Genomic DNA, 16,335 nt, shown 5'->3' on the forward strand with positions numbered 1-16,335 from the left:
TACAAAGAGGGTGTAAAATAAGTAAATGCATAAAGCATGGAATGCAGTGAATATAAAAAAAAGGTGAGATAAGGTGTTTCTATGAGGAAAATGGAATGACCGACCTTGGTGATCCTTGTATTCTCAAATAAGAACTTGAGGTCGAATAGTCTATAAAGAAAAATAGGAATATAGAAAGGAAAAAGAAAGCGTCATTACTCCAACTGAGGTTACTCCAGAAATATATTGTCCTTTAAAGATGTGTCCACGGGATTTTACGTTGTGAATCGGGAAATGTAGGGCAGAAAAATATGCACGGTGTTATAAATAAATAAATAAATGAAATAACTACAGTACTCTGCTACTAGAGAATCAGAAACAATTCCTTACAGGATGGCACATATCACAGATCCCTCTATGAAGATCACAATAAGAGCTGCAAAAAAATTTGTTGTGTTTAGTTTCCTGGAATTTTCATTTAAAAAAAAAAAATTTGTTTCAGAGCCAAATGCCATAAAAGCACGCACTATTGAAAAAAAAACAAAAAACAGTGTGTACTCTTCAGAACACAGGGAAAAGACAATTTCTAGGTTTTTTTTTTCCTGTTTCAGGTGGAAAATAACATAAAATGACATGTTTCAGATCCCTGTGGATTATATGGAACCAGGAACTCATTCACTGTGGGCTTAACAACCAGTGTCAAGATTTTGAATATCACCGGTAAAGAGTTTCAAGGGAACATTGCTCAACAGAAAGAAAATGTGGTCTTTACTCCCCAAGCAGGATGACATTTGTACTCTCCCTGGGCTCAACATTCAAAAGGGTCTTGTACAAAGAAAAATAATGGAGTCGCTGCTGAAAGAAAGGATAGTTAACTTTCTAGGGGTTACAGGACCCGAGGCAACATGGCTTTACCAAATGAAAATCCTGCCAAAGGAATCTTATTGACTTTTTTGACTGGGTGACCAAAGAACTGGATGAGGGACGTGCGCTAGATGTAATCTACTTGGACTTCAGCAAAGCCTTTGATACGGTCCCCCACAGAAGACTCGTGAATAAGCTGAAAGGGTTGAACTTAGGACCGGAAGTGGTGAACTGGATAAGAAACCGGTTGACCGACAGCTGGCAGAGGGCGGTGGTAAACGGAATCCGCTCGGAGGAAAGGAAGATGAGCAGTGGAGTTCCTCAGGGGTCGGTGCTGGGGCCTATTCTGTTTAATATATTTGTGGGAGATATTGCTGAAGGGTTGGAAGGAAAGGTGTGCCTTTTTGCGGATGACACGAAAATAGCCAATAGAGTGGATACCCTGGAGGGAGTAGAAACGATGAGAAGGGATCTCCGAACCTTAAAAGAATGGTCGAGGATCTGGCAGTTAAAATTTAATGAACTGTAACAGAAACCCTAATTGAAAATCTTAAAATATCAGTATAGAGAAAATTGTGCTTACTGGTGATATGTGAACAAAAGTTATATAAATATTTGTTTGTTGTGCTCAGTTTTTTTTTTTGTGTATTGCAGTGAACTGGCAGTTCAAATTGTGCATGAACACCACATTTACATCATTGCACATCCTACCTCCATCCTCATCATAGTACTGAATTGATGAACAATATCAAAAAAACTGATGTTATGAGTGTAAAGATTATTATATATAAGCTACTTAGCTTAGGTAGAGTTTGTGCAAGTCCAAAGATCTTCTTCCTGCGAGTTCTTAGTCACTGTAATACTTTTTTGAATATCAATCCGTGCAATGCACAACAAACAAATAATTATATAACTATATTTATTTTCTTATTTTTCACATATCACCAGTAAGCACAATTTTCTCAATACTGATATTTTAAGATTTTCAATTAGGGTGTCTGTTACAGTTCATCAATTTTGACATCTGAAACCGATCCTTGTAGGTTACCCAGAACTGTGTTTAGTTAAAATTTAATGCCAAGAAGTGTAGAGTGATGCACTTGGGGTGCGGAAACCCAAAAGAGAGATACCGGATAGGAGGGGAGAGATTAGTAAGCGCGACTCAGGAGAGAGACCTTGGGGTGTTGATGTTGGAGGATATGAAGATGAAGAAACAATGCGACAAGGCGACGGCCGTGGCCAGAAGGATGCTAGGCTGCGTAGAGAGGGGCATAACCAGCAGAAGAAAGGAGGTGTTGATGCCCCACTTGGAGTATTGTGTTCAGTTTTGGAGGCCATATCTTGCTAAAGATGTAAAAAGACTGGAAGCGGTGTAAAGAAAAGCTACGAAAATGGTATGGGATTTGTGTTGCAAACCGTACGAGGAGAGACTTGCTGACCTGAACATGCATACCTTGGAGGAAGGGAGAAACAGGGGTGATATGATATTTGAAAGGTATTAATACGCAAACGAACCTTTTCCGGAGACAGGAAGGCAGTAGAACTAGAGGACATGAATTGAGGTTGAAGGGGGCAGAATCAGGACTAATGTCAGGAAGTATTTTTTCACGGAGAGGGCGGTGGATATGTGGAATGCCCTCCCGCGGGAGGTGGTGGAGATGAAAACTGTAATGGAATTCAAACATGCGTGAGATAAACACAAAGGGATCCTGTTTAGAAGGAATGGTTCCACGGAATCTTAGCGGAGATTGGGTGGCAACGCCGGTAATTGGAAACAAAACAGGAGCTGGGCAGACTTCTATGGTCTATGCCCTGATCATGACTGAATAGATAGGGATAGGCTGGAGTGTAAATTCGCTTTGTACTTATTCACATTACATTTAATTTACCATTTTGATGCACAGTCTTTCAATTTTCTAAGGTCCTCACAGTCCACATGCAATTTAACAACTTGGAACAGTTTTGTGTTATCTGCAGATTTAATCATCTTTCTCGTTGTTCCCATTTTCAGGTCATTTATAAATATGTGTCCACGTACACTGACAGAGGTTCTAAAAGGGAGCCCCTCGAGGACATAATGGGTCTCCCTGGGGGATTAACTGGATCTTTATGAACCTTCAGTAGTATGTATAGTACAGGGATCATCGGTGTTTTGTTGTTCAGAAACTGGTGTTCCTTCCCCGTAAGGAACCCTTGCTTAAGACCCTCTTGGGTGACCTCCTTAATTAGCCTTAGAACCTCCTGAGTGAAATCCTCCTCCAGCTCTCGATATGATGTTGTATCAGCTAATTGTGATTCGACTTCAGCAATATATTGTGCCTTGTCCAGAACGACCACAGCCCCTCCCTTGTCCGCACGTTTTATTACAATGTTTGTATCTTCCTTTAAATCTTGTAAAGCTTGACGTTCAAGCTTACTTAAGTTGTCATGGGTGCCTCGATGTTCGGTGTTGTAGAATTTATTGATATCACGCAATACGAGTTCTTTGAACACACTCACAACAGGGTCAAGTCCCGCATCACCCCCCACATCACCTATCCCTACCAACCCATCCATTCTATCACTACCCCCCTATCGCCTATCTCTACCGACCCCATCCATGCTATTCCTATGTTATATTTCTTACTTTACCTAACAAAATTCTGTATAACCTAATACTATGTAAGCCGCATTGAACCTGCTTTTAGTGGGAAAGTGCAGGATACAAATGTATTAAATAAATAAATAAATTTTAAAGGGGCTTCGATGTTAGCTTCAGAACTTAGTACAAGAACAGTACTGGGCAGACTTCTACAGTCTGTGCCCTGAGAAAGGAAAGGACAAATCAAACTTGGGTATACATATAAAGTATCACATACCATGTAAAATGAGTTTCTCTTGTTGGGCACACTGGATGGACCGTACAGGTCTTTACCTGCCGTCATTTACGGTTACTATGTTACATTAGTGGCCACTGTTAAATGTACAAGGTCCTTATTCCCTGATTTTTAGTGGTACTATGGGTTAGATTCTATATATGGTGCCAAAAAAAAAAAAAATCGGCAACGAAAGGAGCGCTATTCTATAAGCTGCATTTAAAGTTAGGCGTGGTTTACAGAATAGTGCTTACGCCCAGGAATCACGTCTAAGTTTAGGCACGGCCATTTGCACCAACTGAAATGCGATGCAAATGTATGCACCTACATTAGGCATGCGTCCCCATTACTCTATAACGATGTGAGTTAATTTTAGGAATGCCCCTGTTCCACCCATGACCCTCCCACTTCCACACTCCTTTTTTCAGATCATGCATAAATCAATTACATTTAATTAGTGCCAATAAATGCTTGATAAAAAGCCACTTGTTGGAGCACTCAGTATCAGGCTCTTAAATCACTGAACAGCCCAATATACATACATAGTAGATGACAGCAGAAAAAGACCTGCATGGTCCATCCAGTCTGCCCAAGACAAACTCATATGTGTATACCTTACCTTGAATTTGTACCTGTCCTTTTCAGGGCACAGACCATATAAGTCTGCCCAGCAGTATTTCCCGCCTCCCAACCACCAGTCCCGCCTCCCATCACCGGCTCTGGTACAGACCGTATAAAAGTCTGCCCTCCCCTATCCTAGCCTCCCAACCACCAACCCCTCTTCCCCCCACCTGCTCCGCCACCCAATTTCAGCTAAGCTTCTGAGGATCCATTCCTTATGCACAGGATTCCTTTATGCATATCCCACGCATCTTTGAACTCCGTTACCGTTTTCATCTCCACCACCTCCCGCAGGAGGGCATTCCAAGCGTCCACCACCCTCTCCGTGAAAAATACTTCCTGACATCTTTCCTGAGTCTGCCCCCCCTTCAATCTCATTTCATGTCCTCTCGTTCTACCGCCTTCCCATCTCCGGAAAAGATTCGTTTGCGGATTAATACCTTTCAAATATTTGAACGTCTGTATCATATCACCCCTGTTCCTCCTTTCCTCCAGGGTATACATGTTCAGGTCAGCAAGTCTCTCTTCATACGTCTTGGAACGCAAATCCCATACCATCCTCGTAGCTTTTCTTTGCACCGCTTCCATTTTTTTAACATCCTTCGCAAGATACGGCCTCCAAAACTGAACACAATACTTCAGGTGGGGCCTCACCAACGTCTTATACATGAATCTGGATAATGTCGGGCCAGGATTTGGGGGGAAGCAAAGTTGGGGATATTCAGCCACATTCCCCCCCCCCCATCCTATATAGGTTGCCTAATATTGGGCACAGAGCCCAAATGTGCACATGAACTAGTCAATTGGGTGTAACCAATTATTGGCATTAATTTGTATTAATTGCCAGTAATTTGGACTTATTTTTATGTACGTATGACTATAGTTCTGTGAAGTGCATTGTAGAATATCTTAGCTGTAAAGTTCAATGTTTCCTTTTGAAGAAAAGGGGAAAAAAGCCTCAGCAGAAAGCCCAACAACCACCTGAAAACAACGCTGGAAAACAACGTGGGTGGAAAGAAATCAACGGACTGTTTAATCTTCACAGGCGCCAAAAAAAAAAAAAATACCCTTCTAACTCCAAAGCTATAATGTAAAAATGCTGACTTCACAGAACTGACTTGAAGTGGATCCCCAAACATGAAAAAAGTTATTACTTAACTTAATTATCAAGTAGAACAGGGTAATGTGCAAGTAGTCAGTCCATCACACCGACTTTGGCCAGAGTTTGGCAATCAGCAGTCTCAAGGCATAGAGGACCATTGATATCAGGCACATTTAGCCTTAGTATAATGCTCAAACTCCACAACACATCAAAACCACAGTACATAACGGCATAACACAACCCTTGCGCTTTATGATACCCTAACGAGACTGTTCCATGAGAACCTATCTTACCACAACACCATTTCGTATTTGTTCACACCGTCTGCGAACGCCTCTCCGGTACTATGTAAGCCACGTTAAGCCTGCAAATAGGTGGGAAAATGTGGAACACAAATGCAACAAATAAATAAATAAATAATGGGATCACCAAGCCGTTGTTTTCTTTCCACGCACGTTGTTTTTCAACGTTGTTTTCGGGTGGTTGGTTGGGCTTTCTGCTGAGGCTTTTTTCCCCTTCAAAAGGAAACATTGAACTTTACAGCTAAGATATTCTACAATGCACTTCACAGAACCATAATCATACATATATAAAAATACTTTGGTGCCAACATATGAGAGAAATCTTTGAGGTTATACAGTAGTGATACTCTCTCAAATCCTTTTTTGTGACATACACTAATTTGGACTTATACACACAACCCAAAAATAGGTGTGGCCAGTGACTTTTAGCCAGGAATTTTTGACAGGGGGTGCGACAGTGAGATCTTCCAACCTTCCAGCTGCCTCTCTGTGTATTCCAAGCCTCATTCTGGTGCACCAATAGCCTCTCTCGGGGAACTTCAAGCTTCATTCTGGTGCTCCAATAGCCAGCCTTGGTGTATTCCAAACCTCATTCTGGTGCTTTCAGTGCGTTCCAAGGTGCATCTGTTGCATACAGGGAACGAACTTCCGGTGGGTGAATATTATATGCAGCCTCTCCTTCCCTCCGAGGGCGGGGCACTGAGAGCGAGTGCGAGGCCTATGGTTGGTCCCTTCTCTTTCTGATGTCGCGTTTCTTTCCCAGGCAACTATACAGAGTTCCCTCAAGTGCGGGGCGATTACGAACACTACACGGCTTCACTGCCACGAAGTCAGCTTCAGAACGTTGGAGGTGTGAATTATTATATTAAATGTCAGTTGTACACAGATGAAACACTTGGGCACACTCACTTACACCTGCCATTGACCTGGCAAGTGTACACCTAACATCTTTGGGCTTACGCTGGTATTTTATACGGCTATCTGTATGCATAGATGCCGTTATAGCATTTGAAGCTCAGGGTGGCACCCAGTTATAGAATTGGCCCCTTTGGATTGCTTGTGGAAGGGATCTGCTCATGCCCAGTAGTGCAATAAATGCGTCAAGCATATTTACCCTGACTCTCAAACAGCACAGCCTGGAATTGAGACGCCTGGGACTTGGGACGTAACTCTGTAAAGTATGTGCTTATATTAACAGGATGATTCTCTGAATAAATGATTAGAATAATGGCATATACATGTGTAAATGCAAAAAAAAAAAAAAAAAAATCCACCAAGGTGCTATTCTCTAAATATGTATCAGTACCCCCTCCTGTTTGAAGTTAGGGTGCTGACGATATTGAGATTCTCTAAATATGTGCATATCTTACATCAGTAGCATTGCCAGAGAGCAGTCCCCCAAAACTCAAGGTTTAAAAGAAATTAGAAATACCTAAGCTGACAGGGATCCCCAAGCCTGGCCAGATGAAGAGCTCTCCGAAGGCGCCAAGAAACACCTGTGCTCAGCTGAGCATGCTCAAAGTACTGGCGTGGACGGCTCACGATACAGCCACCAACTGCCAAGCTAAGCACAGGTGCTTTTGGTTCCTTCAGAAAGATCTTCAGCTGGTGAGGCCTGGGGATCCCTGTCAGCTATCACAACAGTGTTGGTTAGACCTTAGCCCAAAAAGAGTGGGCCTGTGCCCACCCAGGCCCATCTGTGGCTACGCCACTGTCTGTCACACTAATATTCTACAAAGGAATCTCCATTCCTTTATAGCAGGGGTTCTCAACCCAGTCCTCGGGACACACCCAGCCAGTCAGGTTTTCAGGATACCCACAATGAATATGCATGAGATAAATTTGCATACAATGGAGGTAAGAATGCTTTATAGGATAGGCTTCTGCTAGGTGACTTCTGAGTGTCTATACAGTTTCCTCCAAGGTACAGGGAAGAGGAGATGGCAAATGAATGAGGGCAAAGAGCACATGAGAGAGAATTGAGTCCAGGTGTGCGGATGTTATAATGCCGTTGTATCGCTCCATGGTGCGACCGCACCTGGAGTATTGTGTTCAGTACTGGTCTCCGTATCTCAAAAAAGATATAGTAGAATTGGAAAAGGTACAGCGAAGGGCGACGAAAATGATAGTGGGGATGGGACGACTTTCCTATGAAGAGAGGCTGAGAAGGCTAGGGCTTTTCAGCTTGGAGAAGAGACGGCTGAGGGGAGATATGATAGAAGTGTATAAAATAATGAGTGGAATGGATCGGGTGGATGTGAAGCGACTGTTCACGCTATCCAAAAATACTAGGACTAGAGGGCATGAGTTGAAGCTACAGTGTGGTAAATTTAAAACGAATCGGAGAAAATTTTTCTTCACCCAACGTGTAATTAGACTCTGGAATTCGTTGCCGGAGAACGTGGTACGGGCGGTTAGCTTGACGGAGTTTAAAAAGGGGTTAGATAGATTCCTAAAGGACAAGTCCATAGACCGCTATTAAATGGACTTGGAAAAATTCCGCATTTTTAGGTATAACTTGTCTGGAATGTTTTTACGTTTGGGGAGCGTGCCAGGTGCCCTTGACCTGGATTGGCCACTGTCGGTGACAGGATGCTGGGCTAGATGGACCTTTGGTCTTTCCCAGTATGGCACTACTTATGTACTTATGTACTTATGTAAAGATTAGTCAAGTCCAGGAAATAAAAAATGATTATCACTCGGAGGGGCAGATATCAAAACTTTGGCGCTATTCTGAATAGCACCATAAAAAAGCGCAGAACAACGCTCTAATGCTCAAAGCTAATGAGATGCAAATATAAGCGGGCTTGTAGCTTTGAACATTAGGGAGGATTGTGCTTGGCGCATGCACAGAAAAGTTCAGTGGTAAAGTCAGCTCCTGTGCGCATGTGCCTGGTAAAGCCTGAACGTGAAGCACACATCGGTGTCCATTTTAGTTTTTTTTTTTTTTCTCAATGCTTATATTTAGATGCAAGTAACAGATGCAAATGTGTGCTTTGCTTTTTTTTTTTTTTTTTTTAAGCATGGCCACTTTAAATTTAGACGCAGGACAAGAACGCTGTTTCTCACAACCAGCGCTCAAGGGCTTGCATGGGCTTCCTTCTGCTTCCAAAAGCTAATTCAAGACTCCGTTCCTTTTATCTCGCTGCACCTCACGCCTGGAATAGTCTTCCCGAGCCTGTACGTCTAGCCCCGTCTTTAGCCATTTTCAAGTCCAAACTCAAAACCCACCTCTTTACCACTGCTTTTGACTCCTAACTCACTTACCCTGTCCTTTATCCTCACCTCTTTATTCCATTACCCTTAATTGTTCTGTTTACCTGTCTTACTTAGATTGTAAGCTCTTTGAGCAGGGACTGTCTTCTGTGTGTGGTGTACAGCTCTGCGTATGCCTTGTAGCACTATAGAAATGATAAGTAGATAGATAGATTTTGTAGAAAGAATCATGAGAGAAGTATAAGAATCATGGGAGATCGTCTCTTCCAACACCCTAACGCCTGCTCGGATCTGGCGCTATTTTCTACAGCAGTAAGGCACCTTTGTTTCGGACACTCTTTTCTGATTATCGGAGAGGAACATATTTAAATGAGCTTGACTAGATTTGCATGCTAGCTGCGTAAGGCCTGGCGCACTCGTTGTTTGCTGCGCTAGACCTCTCTGATCATTCTGCGCCGATAATGCGGGCGCTTGTACGGTGCTAGTGGTCTCTAGTGCCCACCAAGGCCGCAGAGAGGGGGGACAGGGGGGACAAAATTCCCCGGGCCTGACCTCCAGGGGGGGCCCGGTGCCCCAGTCCCACCCGCCTGCCCACGTCTCCATCGTCTGACCGTCTGCCACCGGGCCCCTTGCATTGAACTCACAGCACCTCACCTCCGAAGGCGCAGCAAGCAGCGGCAGATCGCCTGCCTTCGGCCCTCCTTCCCTCCCTGTGTCCCACCCTCGTCTGACGTAACTTCTGCGAGGGTGGGACACAGGGAGGGAAGGAGGGCCGCAGGCAGGCGATCTGCCGCTGCTTGCTGTGCCTTCAGAGGTGAGGTGCTGTGAATTCAATGCAGAGTGCCGGGCTCAGCCTGGTGGGAGGGAGCGGCGGCAGCGACCTCATGGGGGGGAGCGGCGGCGACCTCGGGGGCGGGGCCCCGGGCCCGCCCCAGTCTCTTGGCGGCCCTGGTGCCCACGTTTATTTTTTGATCATTGGGGCCTCAGTCTCCACAGCAACAATAAATCAGCAGCGATTTTCTTTGAAATAAAAAAAAAAATGGTACCAAGCTGGGGCAGTGGCAGACTTCACTTTCCACTCCATCTGTAGTGGGAGAAAGGAAGCAATATCTCCCAGTTCAAAATGTACCAGGTCAGTACCCTGGCACAAGATCAGCATTGATAACCTTTTCTACAAAAGGCAGCCAACAGCTGTCTCTCCTAAAAGGACACAACAATGAGAAAGTTATAATAAAATGGGCAAGGATGCTCACAAGAACTTCCCTTCAGATCCTGAACAAGTGATCCTTAAAGTGCTGAGAAAACAAGGCAGGAGAGGACAGAGAGGTTCCCTCCTCTCCCCTCCCCTGGAATATTGAGCAAATCTCTGAGCGTTAAGGGTGCCTCAGAAATACAGGGGACATATCAACTTTAAAAAAAATAAATAAGGGGGGGGGGGCTGCACATCTAAGCAGAGTTCACTTAGTTTCACTAGTCTTAATGTTTCTTCATTTAAAAACAAGCCATAAAGCCCGTTAAAATAGGCAACATTTTTGTTGTGAAAAATGTGATGAAATAGCCAAAGCAAGAAATGAAAGTGGATGTCTACAGTACACTTTTATATACTACGACCCTCCTCTCTCCCCTGCCCCCCCTCCAGCCACCCATGTCCAGCGACCCTCCTCTCCCCCCTACCCCCCCTTCAGCCACACATGTCCAGCGACTCTCCTCGCTCCCCTGCCCCCTCTCCAGCCACGCATGTCCAGCGACTCTCCTCTCTCCCCTGCCCCCTCCTCCAGCCACCCAGGTTGTCCAGCGAATCTCAGTGGCCATTTTGAAGAGCGATCCGGCAGCGGGGGAGAGTCAGCGCAGGCAGCGGGCAGGCAGGCAAGACTGGGGATCTTTCCTGCCTGCCCCGAAGAATTCGCTGGACAACCTGGGTGGCTGGAGGGGGGCAGGGGAGAGAGAAGAGTCGCTAGACATGGGTGGCTGGAGGGGGGGCTGCGGAGAGAGGAGAGTCGCTGGACATGGGTGGCTGGAGGGGGGCAGGGGAGAGAGGAGGGTCGCTGCACAGCACTGCGTACGTTTAGTATAGCGCTTTAGAAATGATAAGTAGTAGTAGGTGTTGTGGTTATGATCAGCTGACGTCGGGAGAGACTTGTGATGTGCCGCGCAATGCGCAGAACAGCTGCTCTCTACTGCGCATTTGCGGGTGAGTCAGTCACCTCTCATTTATACAGTTAGATATTTATATGTCGCCAATCAATAATTTCTCAGGGTCAATACAATAAGACAACTACTACTACTACTACTATTTAGCATTTCTATAGCGCTACAAGGCGTACGCAGCGCTGCACAAACATAGAAGAAAGACAGTCCCTGCTCAAAGAGCTTACAATCTAATAGACAAAAAATAAAGTAAGCAAATCAAATCAATTAATGTGTACAGGAAGGAGGAGGAGAGGAGGGTAGGTGGAGGCGAGTGGTTACAAGTGGTTACGAGTCAAAAGCAATGTTAAACACTTAAACTACAAGACAGTAATCGAAACGTTAAACATTCACTAGAATAGTATTTTCCAAGTCCAGTCCTGGAGTACTCCTTGCCAGTCAGGTTTTCAGGATATCCACAATGAATATGAATGAAGGAGATTTGCATATAATAGAGGCAGTGTATGCAAATCAAGTTCATGCATATTCATCATGGATATCCTGAGAACCTGACTGGCAAGGGGTAGGAAAACACTGCACTAGAACTTATCTCCAAACACATTATCTTAACCATAGGCACCAACTTTTCAAAATTATTGGGGGTGCTAAGCACAATGGAAATAACCCCTCCCTGGACACATACAAGGAATTTTCTCAATATTGGGGGTGCTCAAGCACCCACAGAGCCGGCTCCTATGGTCTTAACACACTTCCATAGGCACCAACTTTTCAAAATTATTGGGGGTGCTAAGCACAATGGAAATAACCCCTCCCTGGACACATACAAGGAATTTTCTCAATATTGGGGGTGCTCAAGCACCCACAGAGCCGGCTCCTATGGTCTCATCTCCCCTTATGTTCCCACCCGAAACCTCCGCTCACAGGACAAATCCCTCCTCTCAGTACCCTTCTCCACCACCGCCTCCAGGCTCCGCCCATTCTGCCTCGCCTCACCCTATGCCTGGAACAACCTTCCTGAGCCCTTACGCCAAGCCCCCTCCCTGCCCATCTTCAAGTCTTTGCTTAAAGCCCACCTCTTCAATGCTGCCTTCGGCACCTAACTCTTAACTTCAGGATATCCAGACTGCCCCAATTTGACTGCCCCTATCGAACTGACTATTCACTTGTCCTTTAGACTGTAAGCTCTTTGAGCAGGGACTGTCCTTTTATGTTAAATTGTACAGCGCTGCGTAACCCTAGTAGCGCTTTAGAAATGTTAAGTAGTAGTAGTAGTAATATACTTCCAAAATCTCAGATAATCATTTCCAAGTGCAAGACCAAAGGCACACGCACAAGATCGTATCTCGGCTTTATAAAAACCTTAAGGTAGGTACCTGCCGCAGATCACAACGCTCTAGAAGGGCAACAGGTCCGCGACACCGCTGTAAAGTAAACCGATGTCAAAGTTTAGAATTTCCCCAATACTCAATCAGCAGCTGGAACAAATATGGGGTAACAGGAACATTCTTGTGTACAGCAAGAGAGTTTGGGAGTAATGTGGAAGACGCAAATACATAATATTTCAACATTCTACTGAGGACAAAAACAACACTTGGAGCTCCGATGCTCTCTCTGCTTCTAAGGAGAAGGGAAGTCACCTAGTGTGAGAACCACCGACACTTCTTGTGACCTTGGATGTGTCACTTCACCCTCCTTTGCCCCAGTACAAACAGATTATAAACCCTCTGGGCCAGGGACCTACCAATTGGATGTAAGTTGAAATTTTGAATAAAACAACACATAAATAATACTTTAACTCCCCCTGAGCTTGGGTTTGGAAAGGTGAACATTTAAATCCAAATGCATACCTCTGCATCTTGTGTTTCCACAGCACTGATCAGTGCAAACTGGCTTTTTTTATTTTAATCTCACAATGTTAACATACAAACACCACACAGAGGGGTTAATTTAAGGATGACAATGCTTGGCCAATCAGTAAATGACAACAAAGACCAAAACAGTCCATCCAGCCTGCCAGGCAAGGTTTTTAGGGCTGTAAATGCTGCTCATGTTACTCTTTTGCATTTTCTTTAGGGCTGTAGCTCAGGCCCCCTGTTTATTGTATGATGGAACCCAAGTACATAAGCCACCCAGGTCACTGCAGACTCACCCACTGCTCATTGAAGCAAGCAACAGAAACCCCAGTACTCACATTTTTCAGGCTATTGGTATCTGGGGCCTCCAGAATAGAGAATCCAGTACAGGATTTTTGTCATTCCCCTCCCTGGAGTTTCAAGCTTGCTCTACAGGGAACTGGATCCTCTTGGCTGATATCATTAGGAGCTGTTACCACACATCCAACTCCTTCCACGTTCACTGGAGAACTTTTAACAGACTGTCTGCATCCTTTCTCCTACTTATATATACGGTATACACACGCAACCACACACAGGAAAACCACTGCCATCTACTGGCACCTGCCCAGAACACACCTAGCTCAGCCGTCATTGCTTTCTGTACAGGGTGATTGGATATACCAGCTCGACCAGTTCAATTAGTAATAGAGCATCTATTTGTCCAGAAATCTGCTTTCACAACTTTGTCCTCATTTCTGGGGAGGGAGCAGCACTGTGCATGGCAGGGCTGACATTACCAAGCAGGGGCCAGAGGAAAGCATGGATAATCCACCTCATTAAGGGAAAACTTTTCATATGTATTTATCCAATCAGACCATTTTCCACTAGTTAGCAATCTGACCAGGCATTGCAGAACAGACCCACAGCAAAAGCAGAGATACTTCTGCTGTGTACATTAAAACAGGTCTGCTAACCAGGGCTTAATTTGTAGAGAAAAAGGAAGTGGAACCAGGGTTGCCAGGTTGAAAATGTTTCCCCACCCAAACGAGCCCAAAACCCACACAAAGTTAAACCCTGCCCCCGACGTACCCTCGACATCATCAACCCCGCCTCCGAAGTAGCTGCTGACGTCACTAACTCCGCCCCAACGTAGCCGCCGACGTCACTAACCCCGCCCCCGATGTCACTAACCCCGCCCCTGACATCGTTAACCCAGCCTCTGTGGGGCTTTCTATTGGACCAAATTGGACCAATAGAAGCCCCAGAAAACCGCCCCAATCGGCAACGCGGCTTTTTAAAAGCCGCCCAATTTCCCGCAGCCCGCAAAAATTGCCCGCAACGGGTCGCGGAAAGCCGCCCACCTGCAACCCTGAGTGGAACTTAGAAACAGGGGGGGGGGGGGGGCTGGTGTAAACTGTTTTTCTCCAAGAAACATAGACACACACTCTTGTCCACATATTTGAACACCGAGGAGCCACAGATTGTGGTAAAAGCAGTTAGCTTAGCTGAGTTTTAAAAAAGCATGGATAATTTCCTAAAAGAAAAAAAGTCCATAAACCATTATTTAGAAGGACTTGAGAAAACCCATTGCTTATTTCTAGGATAAGTGGCATAAAATCTGTTTTACTATTTTGGGATCTTACAGGTACTTGTGACCTGGATTGGCCGCTGTTGGAAACAGGATACTGGGCTTGATGGACCTTTGGTCTGTCCCAGTATGGAAACACTTATGTTCTTATGTTATTTCTTCACACCATCAATTCTGTTTTGTTTCCACGGGCAAGCAGAACTGACTTCAAGGCTGATCCTGCCACTGGCTAGGCTAAGTATCCACCTAGGGCAGGTTGGGGGAGGGGCGGCAGACATGCATCATATTCTCTCCCCTTCCCCCCCTCATTCACCCTGCCTCCACCCTCTGCCCTATCTCTTCCCCAGGTCAAACTGCAAGTAGATATAACAGTGCGGGATTATTGAACATAGGCCTGCACTCCAGCACTGCCATGATTCACTTCTCTCTCTCTCTGTCACACAGAGCAAGAGTGGGACTCTGCATGCATTGTGTAAGCACAGATCCGTGTTTAAAGGTTCAGCTAGGACGTCAGGTAGTCATGGGCAGGCCCTGACTGACTTACACTGCCGGCTTTGCTACATTTACTCAGTGCCTGGAAAAAAAAGGTGAAAGAATGCAGGTTGTTCTGACAGACAGGGACAGGACATGACAAGGGGTTGAATTAGCACCAAGAGCTGAAGCTTATGGCCAGTAATGCCAGTTGTCAAGGGCTGGGTTGAAGCTCTGAAGAGTTTGCTCACACATTTCCGACCTGTGCTAATTCACCTCCTCTTATGTCTCGTCTTTGCTCTGCAGTGTGTTTCCGAATCACCACCTCCTCCCAGGCTGGTTAAGCTCTTTGGTGAGCCTTAGACACACAAGGGTGTTGGGGTCTCTCACTGTGCATAAGAACATAAGAGTAGCTATACTGAGTCTGGCCAATGGTCCATCTAGTCCAGTATCCTGTTTTCCAATGAGTGGCCAAGCCAGGTCACAAGTACCTGGCAGAAACCCAAATCGTGGCAACACTCCATACTACAAAAACCCAGGGCAAGCAGTTGCTTCCCATGTCTGTCTCAATAGCAGACTACGGACTTTTCCTCCAGGAATTTGTCCAAACCTTTTTTAAACCCGGATACGATAACCGCTGTTACCACCTCCTCTGGCAAAGAGTTCCAGAGCTTAACTACTCATTGAGTGAAATAATATTTCCTCCTGTTTTTGTTTTAAAAGTATTTCCATGTAACTTCCTCGAGTGTTCCCCAGTCTTTGTACTTTTGGAACGAGTAAAAAAAAAAAATCGATTTACTTTTACTCATTCTATACCACTCAGGATTTTGTAGACCTCAATCATATCTCCCCTCACCCGTCTCTTTTCCAAGCTGAAAAGCCCTAACCTCTTGAGTGCCACCTCCTTTATCAGTTTAGTCGCTCTTCTTTGAACCTTTTCTAATTCCGCTATATCTTTTTTGAGATACGGCGACCAGAACTGTAATATGAATACATTTTAAGATGTCCACAAACATGACTCTGACTACAAAGGAGACAGCCAGTAAGAACCGCTGCTCACCAGTTTCTTCTACCATAGTGACTGGAGGCCAATGAACAGGGAGAACAGACCTCTGCGGGGGGGGGGGGGGGGGAGTGGGGGCTCTGTTCCCACCCCTCCCCCACCTCCACTCTTCTTTCTGCCAGCAGCTGACTTACAAGGGTAAATATCACCTTTGGGAGTGACTGAATTACACTCTGGCAGGGCCCCCTGAAACATTTAGGGGTCAATATTCAAGCAGGCTGGAGAGGCTCCTGGCTGTTTAAATTGCCTGTGCGGGCTCTCTGCTGAATATCAGCACTAACCAGGAAAGCC

The 16,335-nt window shown here is 45.1% G+C and overlaps 1 protein-coding gene across 5 annotated transcripts in view; it reads right to left on the reverse strand.

Annotated features, from left to right (window-relative positions):
- The window catches only part of KCNE1 (potassium voltage-gated channel subfamily E regulatory subunit 1), a 145,003-nt gene that overhangs the window by 11,911 nt on the left and 116,757 nt on the right, over positions 1–16,335 (reverse strand). Inside the window, exons 1-2 of one of the 5 annotated variants that reach the window (XM_030199676.1) lie at positions 13,279–13,439; positions 12,461–12,508 (exon numbers count right to left, since the gene is read on the reverse strand). The exons of 2 other annotated variants lie outside the window; for them this stretch is intronic. The gene's annotated coding sequence lies outside the window, so the exon portion shown is untranslated. Of the gene's footprint in view, positions 1–12,460; positions 12,509–13,278; positions 13,440–16,335 lie in introns of those variants that run through there. 2 more of the 5 variants (XM_030199675.1, XM_030199674.1) reach the window with 2 other exon arrangements.

The sequence above is a fragment of the Microcaecilia unicolor genome, chromosome 4, assembly GCF_901765095.1.
Source record: "Microcaecilia unicolor chromosome 4, aMicUni1.1, whole genome shotgun sequence".
NCBI classification, from domain to species: Eukaryota; Metazoa; Chordata; class Amphibia; order Gymnophiona; family Siphonopidae; genus Microcaecilia; species Microcaecilia unicolor.